Consider the following 12,858-nt stretch of genomic DNA (forward strand, 5'->3'; position numbering starts at 1 on the left):
CATTTATTTATTTATTTTTTTGACACTTCAGCATGTGAAATGCACCTCTATATAAAATACAGGTGCATTTCACATAATATCGGTTTTGGGTGTATTGACATCCTGCTTTAACAGTAAATTATTCATTCAGATTCTACATTCCAGACAATACCTAACATGCCTAAAGTAATAGACCTACTGTCACCAAAGTGTTGAAAATAAATTCATGAGTTATCAATATGTGCACCCAATAACTTATTCTCACTTTACGAAATTATATAGCTTAAATCTTTGATATACATATAGGCTATCAAACCCCCTGTTACAGAGCCAACTAATACGCACATGTAGGCCTACAAAAATACATGTCAATTCAAGCGCCTGCAAATAAAATGCCTACTTACTACTGGGTTTTCTTTTTCTTTTTCTTTTTTTTTTTTTTTTAGTCTCACGGAAGCCTGTCATTTCTTAGCGATGTTTGTCTTAACGTAGGCCTACATACTGGTACATCATAATAGACCTTACCCATTATTAAATGATCTTTTATTCATTTATTTATTTTCATTATTATTTTCAAATAGCAAAATAAGGGACATCAAGTCTGTTTTGCCTTTCCATTGGCCTTTTTTTATAAATACTGGTAGACTACCCCTTCTTTAATTGTTTCCAATATTTTTAGGCCGTCTTTATAGTGAGTAGGTTACGCGACAGATGGAGCAGGTCTTAGAATTTGAGTAGCTTCGTGAGAAATGCGACATCCAGGAGTCTGAGTGTAGAAACCTGCAACTGAATACAAGCAAACTGCAACTATACGTGCAAAGTAATTTTTTTAAAATAATTTTTAACTGGCTCATGGAATATGTTTAAATGAATGACTGGCACAAAAAGCGGTCAAAGAATGATGTACGAATATCTTTCTGCGCAACCCGAAAGTATTTTATATACCCTCTGACATCAGGGGCTTCCTTCAAGATAGTATAAAATAGTATAAATTTAAACTACAATAATTACACTTACAATAATTTTGTAACAACCTACTAGCGTACCCTGTGGAAAGTAAGTACATGTATTTTAGGTGCATATTGGGATTGTTTTTAACATCTCAAAAAATCATATTAATAAAATAACAAAATGGCCGTCAAAACAGTTTGGAAAAGGCAGGTAAGTTATGTCTTTTTAACTGAAGAAGATCTTAAATGGATGCTATCTAGATACAGAAGGGAAATGTGTTCGTCAAAGTGCTTCCACGATTAACCAGTCAGTCATACCAGAATCTGATACTTAGGTCGTTTAGCCCTTAATTTTTCACAAAACTTACTTTTTAGATGATTTTACCTTACTGAAATATACAAATTAAATCAGCATTTGTTGACAACATTGTTGACAAATCTTGAACTTAGACTTTTTAAAGACTTCGTCATCTTCATGTAGCTGTTTTTCATCGCCATCTAAATTCTGTCGGTTTTTTTCTGTTGTACATTATGAGAATACGCATGGAAAAAATGAAATGGTGAATGCAACTGTAGAGTATAGTTAGGACCAAGAAAATGCAGCTACATGTAGCTACAAGGTGGCTAGTACTGTAAGGCTGTGATACGGCACCGTAACTCTCGGATAATCAGACGGCTCTTAAGCTGCTGTAGGTAGACATCACGACGTACCTGATCAAGTACTCGGGCAGCCTAGCAAAATGAATTAAAATAAGCTCAGTAGCCTTTTGAAGCACCAGAATTATCTAAAAACCAGCCGCCATATTTGGTCATATGTGTCCAGATATATTTTGGCGGCCATTTTGCAAAAATGTCATATCCAAAAGCTATCAGTATTTAAAGCAATCTGGCCATGTTCAGGCTTTTATCACAAAAAAAATAATAAATAAATAAATAAATAAAAAATTTAAAAAATTTAAAAAAATGAACAATTGGTCAATTTTGGAAGATAACTTTCCACTATTAAGTAGACGCTACGATTAAAGGAAATCCCTGCCCTTTTCTTACCTTGATCCAACGTATAATCCAGCTGTCATTTGTGCAAATAACATGTCCTTTTTAATATTCCAACCAAGCTCTAGTGACAATCCGATATTGTCGGAAGCCTTTTATCCTCGCCGCAATCGTGTCAGTGGTCGCGTGATGTAGCTATATATTCTCTACCAGATGTCTCCTAACTGTAACAATGTTGTATGTAAACTTCATGCAGTTTTGTACCAGGTAGAAAATCTTTGGTGGATTAAGTAATGTTTTTTGTTCACTTGGTTTGAATGATGGGGTGAATGTGCTAAATGTAATTTAGGATGGAGGAGACGTTAATATTATTTATACCTCTTGTGGTACCAATCTACTCGCTGAATGAAGGAAAAGTAAGAGACTCTAACTTGTTTAATGAAGGGCTTATACATAATGAACATCGAAATATATTTTTCTAAAATCTCTGTATGGGGGCAATTGCTCGCCCCCATCCACCCCAGCCTACATCATCTTTACTATCTCATTTATAGTTTTTATTTTAATAATAAAAGAAAACATATAGTAGCTCCGTTTTAATACATGTATCACTATATTAACTATGTTTGTTCATTTTCACATCTACATGTTAAATTTCACTCAGTAAACTTATAATCAGGGCACATGTAAAAATCTTCAAATGTTATTTTATGAAGTAAACTAATCTTTACAAAACGTTTGGAAATAAGAAAAAAAATTGGACCTTTTCGCAGTGTAACCAAAAGACTTTACAGCGCTGAAACATAACTTTTGTCACATTGATCAGCGGGTGGATACGTACTTGAATTTTCAAGATAACGCCGGAAAAACCTGTCTGCAAATTAGACTTATTGTTCAAGATTTTAGATCAGAATCAAAAATTTGGATTGGTAACCATTCTGGACTCTTAATTCAGATGATAGATAATTCATAAGGCCAAATTTTAATGTTTTCCTGTGATAGTCTTTGAATATTTTATCCTAATTTTTATATCGCGTTATCATACATGGTTTTATAAAGATTTCATTTTATTATATTTATTTTATTTCATCTAATTCTATTTCATTTATTTATCTATCTTGTTTGGTTCATGGACTGAGGTTGGGTGCGTGTATGTTAAAAGCACGTGTTATTATACTTCGGTCTACGTATAATTGATTTACCGACTGCATCAACCAGCTGCCTGAAGTTTCAAACGGTCACGTTAAAATAGACCGGTCTCTGCTTGGTTTCCGAATATACAACGTCAACAACTGAAAGGTTAGACTAGCAGGCACAAAATGATCGTACAATACAAAATTCATCTTTGTTTGCACATAAATGAATGAAAGCAATTCTCTCTCTCTTTCTCTCTCTCTTTAGATTTCTTTCTCTCTTGGACATAGATGTGCAGATGCTTATGATGTTGATATTGAAACTTTCTATAATCAGTAACAGATTTGTATGGTGATTTGACTTATGAGTTGCACTAAAATCAGATGCAACAGAAGAATCTGAGGTATCTATTTTGAATGGTTGTGATTTGTCGGAATCAGGAAATTTACTGTTCGTGTATTGGCCTCTTTTTCAAACTAGAGTTTAATTTAGCACCGAAATTTGATACGCCATCTGAGAAAAACAATAATATTTTACTTATTTTATGAATGGGAATCTGGAACTTTAGTGTTCACAAGTTGGACAATTTTCCGACTGTATTGCACGATGGATTGTACGATGTATTATCAAATGAAAAATGTGTGAACTACTGACGGTCCCTTAACACACATGCTGGTGCTGTACATGTCAGTCAATTTGATCAGTGTTTTTTCTCGACCAGCCAGTCAACCGATCTTCATCAAAAATAATTAACACATTTTCCAGAAATCTCATTTTCTTTAGTTCTAATCTGCTATCCCCCGCATATTTTTGATATGATCATGTGTTTGAGAACAATTCAAAAGTGGTTATATCCTATGTACTGTAGTTTTATTTTTACCTCCGGTGTATATAGCGTCACTTTTTTTTCCTTCAAGTATTCCGACCCTTAAGATACCGTATTTGCACCGGTAACGTGAACAAAAGCGAGAACATCTATTAAAACAATACTGATTTACTTCGAAAACTTGACAGTCAAGATAGCATTCGAACTTATTGTGGTTTCACGGACGTCTCAGCAGCTGCAATGTGATCACAATTGTTGTTCCTGCTTGGAAGATAGACAAAGCTTTAATATTTACCAATTCACTGAGAGTAAGTGTATTTGAATGTGCATCTTATTCATCATAGTTGAATCGACACTTATATTATAATCATATTTGCCTTACTGAAAATATTTAATGCGCAAAAATATTTAATGTTTTGAAAAATCTCATAGATGACTATAATATGCAATACGTAAAGTTCATAGATTTGGTTTGAATTTGTTTAAAGCTACTCTTACAACCGGTCGTGCGTGCTTCTACGAGCGGTTTGCGTGCAAAAAATTGGCCAAGTAGTAAGATACACGCACGTGGAACGTACTGTTTTTGGTGGACGCAAACACGACGCAAAGCACGCAGCCCGAAAACTGGCCGGCCAGTTTTTCGCTACGACCTGTCTGAGAACGCCTGGAGCACGCTCGTAGCACGCAAGACAAAAGTACTGAGTAAGTGCGCTAGGCGTGCGTGTAACGCAGGAAAAGCATGCAGAAATTCCGGGGTATTTTACCACGAAGACGTACTTACCACGCAAGAGACTCGTACGTTCAACTTGCTTTCAATGTACGTGTTAACAAAAAGGGGGGTGAGCGCATTTCCTCCGTGCGTTTATCTTACTTCCAAAGTGCGTGGCGAGTACTACTACCATACTTGTGAAGTGCGTCACACTAAGACGACGCACGTGCCCTGCACGATAAAAGTGCAGGCGATCCCGGGCAACCACTGCCAGAATTGCGTCACGATCTTCGGCCTCCTCTAGCATTAGCAGCTGTAGAAGTCGATGGCGCATCCTTCTTGGAAGTGCCATTTTGGTAGCTAAAACAGTAAATGATGAAGAGACTCGGTGCTCCCTTTTATTTCATTTTGATTATCCGTGCGTTCCACTTCCGTGCTTATTACGTTTCTCTTACGTTTCTCTTACTTCGTAAGTACGATTTCTGAAATCGTACGCTTCGCTTGCAATACACGTATGATTATCTCACTCACTGTGTGCGACACAAGTACAGATCGTACGTGCTCCTTACTTCTTCCTACTTCCAAAAAAAGGCCCCACGTTTAGAGCACAACACACCTACTCATAAAGTACTTACTACTTCGTCTGTTGCGATTTAATTTTCATCCTGCGACAACGCTACGTCTGACAAGAACTCCGAGGACGCACGATCTCTAAGCACGCACGACGGGTTGTAAGAGAGGCTTTAGTCTTCACTTCAAGAATAAGCGAAAAGGGCACTTTAAAAAGCGCTAGATGAAGGCCAAGGAAAATGTCTAACGATGAATGCGAAATATACAGTATAGATTTCTGTAACATAAAGTGTTTTCAACATTATCAATATTAGTCGTGGTGCACATGTAGTACACGTGCACATGACGATAGGCAAATTAAATTTTGTTTTCAACCATATATTGCGTGAGGAGGTTTTGTTTTAATTGCAAATGACATATGTTAACCTTCCTTAATTAAGGGCAGCGTTTGTTGGAGCGTCCTAATAAGACTGTGGGTATTGACGTCAACATTATCTATCATCATAATGTTAGTTGATGGTATCTCTGCCCTATTATCGAAATCAGCTCTTCTCTGTAATGGTTCCCAACAGGCTATTACCGTCCTTCCCAGTGCATGTAAAGTTGTCACGGGGGACAGAATTAATCAGAAACATCTTCCAACTTGTAATTAGATATATCCAGTTGTTTTGTCAAATACGAAGGGCATGTTTCTTCTCAAAGTGGTGGTTTCAAAACTGCTCGGTGTCTTATTTTGAAATTAATACTGTGACGTTCAGTCATTCGGGATAAAGGTCTGTGCATTCAATTGCCTTATACATTTATGCCTATGTTACATTTGCCACGGGCGACGCTCAATGATAACGTATACGATTTTCCGTGTGATTTTTTACATCGTAGACTAAGTGCCGATGGGCTACGGCGTGTATGGTAACATTTTGTACGAGTGCCTTGCCGTTTATCCGACAGGGCTTTAGGGTCAGGTCGACGTCGGGAAAATTGGTTTGTGAGTTGAGAAGTGATCATATAGACTAGACGCTGATCTTAGAAGGAGGCATATAAAGTAAATTTTATTCCCTCAGCATTCTATACTCGGTTTGATAGTTCATAATGATATACAAATTTGAATATTTATATCAACCAAATTTGCCATTTCTATCAAGTCATATATTCATATTTCTTATATAAACTCACACTTGTGAAACCAATAAATGCCGTTATGCTGCATTTCAAAATTTTTAACACGAGTTAAAAACAGATATTGTAGTTTTTTAGAGTACTTGACTTATACAGTGGATAACTATTCAATGAACAACATGAATACATTCATGTATGTCATTTAAGCCATTGCAATATATGCAAAATATTACTATTTTCATCTTTATCGATATCTTCATTACTATCTGATACCGCCCATGTGAGATATACATGAACATTTGGACATTTTTGGGGTTAGGTCCATAGTGCAGTCTTTGATAAATAATGGAGGAAGTAGCATATATGTTTTGTTATGTGTCCATCGAGTGTTTTTTTTTCGATAATGTCACTGTTGTCTACTGCGGCTTGCTCCAAAACTCTCGGCATCATGTTGTACAGCAGCACACCTCCATCCCTTCAGATTCATCTATGACTTCTTAAGCTAGTTTAGTTTCTACAACCTCCATAAAGGCATACAGTGTAAGTGGTGCAATGCCAAAAATGATGAAGAATTTTTATTTTTTAATTTTTGCAATGGCCATACGAATCACCGGTAGTCTGCTAAATATGATTGTATTCTTCGATTTATGTTCTATTTCAGAGGCCCCTGTGATATCAGAGGGTATGCCGGGGGTAATACTTAACTTATATGTTGTGTTATTGAAAATATAGGGCTTTACCTGACGGTGTTTTACTAGATATTTTCTTCTTTTTTCGACAATAAGAGGAGATAGAAAGTAAATCACGGATGAAGGATGAATGTCCTCAACGTTTACTGGGTTAATATGCATGCATTTATTATATTAGCTGCATGCAGGGTTTCTCCAAAGCCCCATATTTCGAAGCAATCGTGCTGGAGTGGTCGAGAGTGAGCTTCGGGGCCTGCTTGTGAAATACAATAGACTTTCTGTAATGTATTTTTTATTCATCCAGTTGGGTTGTCAATCTTACAACGACCTAACGTTTGCAACATGGATTATGCAAAATGTCGAGTCGAAAGCTTTCCCTGAGTCTAATTCAAGAGTAATGTCAACACTTGCCATTTCCAGACATTTCATCATACATGTTACATTTTTCAATGTGCTTTTCTGAGCGGCAGTTAGATGTCTTTTTCTGTAATAGACATAAATTAGACTTGCCATTTTATGCCCCAGCTATATGTAGGCCTACATCAAGAATGATTTTAGACCCGTTTGCTGTAGCCTATAGCCTACTTATAAGTAGATACAGTATAGTGTACGTATCTACACCGATTTACATTTTGACTTTTGCACACTGACCAATCAATAGATTCAATTTTAGAACTTGAAGTAGGCCTACGTCTTGCCACAGATGCAGTAGTCACAGGGTCTAATCAACGGTGTGAGATTTCTTTCACTCTTGTATGATTTGATTCCACTGTTCAATTCAAAACCCGCCCTTGTACAAGACTTTAAGGCTCCGTTCACATGGAAAATCTATTTTCTAAAAATCTAAAAATCTATTTTCGGTATCTTGTGATCACGGTCTGTGCCCTGGATACCCCGCGGCGTAATTACTGGCAGCGCGAGCGTGTTACTTTCAAAGCCTCGGCTGCGCTCGGAGGAGATTCTGATACCTTGACGCATCGCTTGCACTCATATCTGTCGTGTGTATAGCTTCTTCATCTTCTTCGTCTTGTTGTTGCACAAAATCGACAAACACATTTTTCAAAGCAGGGGTAGGCCTAATCCTAGAGAGGGGTGAGAAACGTCCATTGTTCTCGTCAGTGAGGCTAACCAAATTCAGGGTATGTACGCACAGACAGAAAACCATGTAGGCCTATTGTGGGAACGTTACTAATGAAGCCACTGGTAGTACTAGTAGATATCAGTCTGTTGTCTTGAACAAGCGCCTCGTTGACGAGTGAACAGTTGTCAAAATCAAAAGACCCAGGTGTGGTAGATCTACTACTTTTCATGCGTGCCTCAAAGACCAAGCTTAATTGCCCCTCAAGGTCACAAACTTATATCCGGTACTGACGGTTAGGCTCGTCATAAGTGATAGATACAATACGAGTCGCCGAGCTGTACGTGAAATATTACGAGTGTATTGGCGAGCCGCAGGCGAGACAATACACGAGTAATTTTCACGTACAGCTCGGCGACGAGTGTTGTATCTGGCTTAAACCACGGCCTATGATTGGCTACAACACTAGTAGTGCAACAGACCGTGGAACGCACTCGTACATGACGTGCTTGTATGTCAAATACAGCACGGCTGAGTCTTGTTCTACGTGCTAGCCGTGGTTTAATCATATAAGTAATGCGTTTCCACCCCCTGTTCAAAGCAACCGCGACCGCCATTTACTTTCTAACTTCCTACTGCGCATGCGTCAAGGTGACATGGCAAATTGTCTTATTCTCAGTGCAATATATAGAGAAATATAATCGCCTAAAGACCACCATAGTATAGAAAAGTAGACTATGTTTCAATTATGATTATGGAATGATTGTTTGTTCCTTAACCTTCAAAATTAATTATCTTATGGAAAGTAACACTGTTGGCTGATTCATAGATTTTTGGGATTAATTAGGCCTATTACCAATCAAATATGACAACATGGCTAAAATGAACGTTTTTCCTACCTTTCGCTGACTTTACCGCCCTTTATCACGGCCCTCTTTACCGCCCTCTGTCATGGCCCATTGGTTTTATAGGACAACCGCCCAGAAATAGACCGTCATACATTTGTCTATCATAAAAAAAGTGTCAAACTGAGTATGGATTGCCGAGGATATAGGTAAAAGTTTTCAGGCCCGTAGCGTCTAGCCTAATAACGAGTCCTTTCAGTCTCAGTGTAATTGAGGTACACCCTCCTTGCAAATTCCTTGCAGAAGAATGGTAAGCTGTCGATGCAGCCCCGCACGTTTTTAGCACCCACGTGGCCAGAATAAGGAAACGCAGAACTTCAAATACCATCTACAATATTGCTCCGGCCTACGAGCTTACGATTTAAAACATTTATACATTTATATTTCGGCATGACAAAAAAATAGAGACTACGGAGGTCGTCAATCCGTAAGACTTTGTATGAATTCGCTGTACGAGAGAAGACATATAGGCAGTGCACGTTATCACACGCATCAAATGCAACCTAGGCATCAGGTAAATGTTCTTCATTTCATTTCATTGATGATGTATTCACAGCAGCAAGGACATATTGACTCGCGCAAACCAGTGTTGGTCTGTAGACGGGTTTCCAGAATAGGAAATGAAAGGGATCGAGTGTTTATCCTATTATCGCTTACTAATTACCTGTTAGTCAAACACGACTAGCAGCTTTTCCTTGGCTTTTGAAGATGTCTGGTTAATGATCCAACAACTCCTGTAATTGTGAAACAAAGACGGACACGGAAAAGTTTTTAGTAGATAATGCACAGTTCAGATATTTTGACCTGTAGAGGTACATGTAGGCCTACGTGTAGTTCAGTAATGTACCGGGTTCAGTTTCACAGTGTTATCGGCCCTGAGCACCTGGCGAGAGACCCTTCATGGAATGGGATAACGATTTTTGAAAACATTTTATTTATTCAAATAGACAGTTCATGGAATGGGACGTACCAAATAAATATCGATCTTTTCGGTATACTGAAAAGACTACCTGAATAGACAAAAGGCATTTATAGAGTAACGCATACCATAAACAGTCCCATAAAGCAATGTTTACCGTGTGATAAGCAGTGTCAGTACGCTCTGCGATGGATTTGACCGTATCACTTACATCGGATAGATAGGGCAAAAACGGATTACCCTTTATTTCAATTTCCCCAAAAATAATTAATTATAATTATTTTAAGAAATTCCCACGCAATACAGTGTATTGGCTCTATCACAGAAAAGATATGGCCCAACTGCCTTTATAACAACTATGTAGCATTCGAACAAAAACATTATATCAGAATTAAACTTTAGTCTCTTGGATGTCGTTTTTCGAGATTCTGCATCGCATGATTTGTCCAGTTGGTAATTAGAATTTTGAGTAGGGTAGTTTTTTTTAACACGTTATATTTATCATTCCAAAAGAGTATTGTCACGGGGTAACATAACGTTTAAAATGAAAATTTTGAATTAGAAAACCCCTCTTTGATATACCCAGTAATATTTGACCCTATGCACTGTATTATGCACCGGATGATCGTCTTTGAATTTAACTTGTGAAGTCATGTTTCATTTTTGAGGTGTGACAATTAGTTATGGAAATTTGGACATTGATACCTAAGTAAAAACAATGACCTGCCTCCTGCATCACATTATACATAATACATGTAAGGTAAAGATATTAGCTGCATGTTGTAAATGGTCTGTATAACCAATCTCATGTCATCCAGCATCAAGGTTTGATGATTTCACGTATTGTCCATGCAATCAGCATTGTTCAATAAGTTAAGTAATTCTGACCATATATGGTAAAATGCACACGGTACTTATGTATTTGCACACGTACACTATTTATTATAATATAAATATATGTGAAATTCATTGTAAAGCTAGTTAAGTTCCAAAAAGCTCAAGTGCTAAAGCAGAGGATCAGCAACGCGTGAGAGTAGTGACTTAAAGGGTTGAAGTTAGCACTTATAAATCTTGTAAGCTGCACTTCAGAAATAAAAATATATTCCGAGAACTGACTCCTTTCATCAATAGTTACGAAGCTGAAAACCTCGTAACGGTATTGGCCAGATTTATTACACCTTACGCATTTTAGAGGGCGAACGGTGCCATTTGGTAGGGTTTAGAACTATATGATTCAGCTAGTCAAAATTCTAATTTCAAGGGGACCATTGGTGTGATTTTTTACAGAAATCGAAGGGGGGGAGGGGTCAGGAACCCCCCGACACTCCCCTAAATCCGCCACTGGAATTAAACAAAATATTATAAATAAAGCAATAGACAAATATAAGAATCACACTTATATTACAGGCTATCTACAAATTAAATCATTTTGAAACAAATGTCAATGCATTTGTTGATATTAATTATAACGGTTAGGTTTCTGGCAGATAAATCACTCTTGGTTGAAATAAAGGACTATTTTGAAAATTAGAGATATTATCATCAATTTTAATTACACTGTGAATATTTTCACAAAATATTTAATACAGCTGACTTTATCAATGTCAAATAAACGATTTCCAATTTACGAAAGTGGAAGAAATTCCTTGAGTAATGCACAATAATTGACTAGAGTTGTATATCCTGTGTGTAGTGAATCTGAGCGGAATGAAAGATTAACGGTTAGGTGTTTTTAATTACTTGTTTATCGCACAATTTTTATTTTCATCAAGGGTCGGATGGGGGAAATACAAAAATGCAAAATAATGACTTTTTGTCACTATTTAAAATCATTTTGACAACGTTAACACTTATTTTAACTTACTAAGCCATATCTCAAAACGGTAAAACCAGCGATTCTTATTCAATGAAGTGTTTCATTTTTCTAAAATACATGATATACTTCATACAAACGAATCGAACAAAAAACTTTCTGAAAAAACAAGAAGACCTATATGAAGATATTTATTTTATTGATACAAAGTGATTTCACCAATATTTTTTCACCAACAACACTTTGACTTTCCTAATAGAAACAATTAGTTCTTAATATAATAATAATCCAGAGCTTACATTTAATACCTTAATGGATTCCCATTAATAGGCTTGTTATCCAAAACAAATGACAGTTAAAGGTTATAATTCCAGGCTAACATTAATAAAAGAAATTCACAATACAACAGAAACCTTCTGCCTGTGGACACTGTAGTGTAAGGGCATTGGACCTTTTTGTGAAGGTGCAATGAAACATATTCTCAACATGTCTATATAAACTTTGAAGATTTTCATGAAACACTACAAAGTTATCTACAAATAATGAAACACTCGCATTTTTTTTTTTTTTTTTTTTGATAGAGACCCATGAGTCATATTAAGCACGTACGTGCAGCATTAAAACAGCGAAGACTTTCTTTTTTTTTTTTTTTTTTTTTTTTTGGGGGGGGGGGGGGCGCTTTCCCACTCTGTCTGTTCTCGTCGGTCAAGGGCAAAATAATCTGGATGTATTTTTTACCAAAGTCCAGCACTTCGGACACATGCATGATTGCTTGCAGTTCAGTCTCAACTTGCGCTCCGTTTTGAAACAATCCCCCCGTGTTACAGTCGTAGTCGGAGCAATAATTTTTAAGACTGAAAACTAAGCGGTCATTTACAGTATCTAAACGTTCGTACGACCGGGCTGACCCTTTTACATACATGTATTATCTTTTTGTCTACCAGTCACTAATAACCTCAGCCATACTTCAGTGGCGAAAGAATTACTTCTTACATAGCCCACTGGTTCTCCCGCCGATTGGCTAACAAAAATGGTGAAAATGAACCAATCGTTAACCTAGGCTTAGTTGACCTTTGAGTTATAATAATGCAGTCATGTGACGTATGAGAACCGTAAAACTTGACAGTTTTCGTGTTTATTTTATTCCGATATTTTAAACCCAATGAACAGTCGGACG

The 12,858-nt window shown here is 37.0% G+C and overlaps 1 protein-coding gene across 1 annotated transcript in view; it reads right to left on the reverse strand.

Moving 5' to 3' along the window:
* LOC106167063 (solute carrier family 12 member 1) overlaps positions 1-9,084 on the reverse strand; it is a 38,201-nt gene extending 29,117 nt beyond the window's left edge. The window contains exon 1 of the mRNA XM_013545870.3: positions 8,944-9,084. The gene's annotated coding sequence lies outside the window, so the exon portion shown is untranslated. The remainder of the gene's footprint in view (positions 1-8,943) is intronic.
* Between the last annotated feature and the right edge of the window lie 3,774 nt (positions 9,085-12,858).

This window comes from Lingula anatina, chromosome 1 (genome assembly GCF_051362555.1).
Source record: "Lingula anatina isolate TDL-2025a chromosome 1, LinAna3.0, whole genome shotgun sequence".
NCBI lineage: Eukaryota > Metazoa > Brachiopoda > Lingulata > Lingulida > Lingulidae > Lingula > Lingula anatina.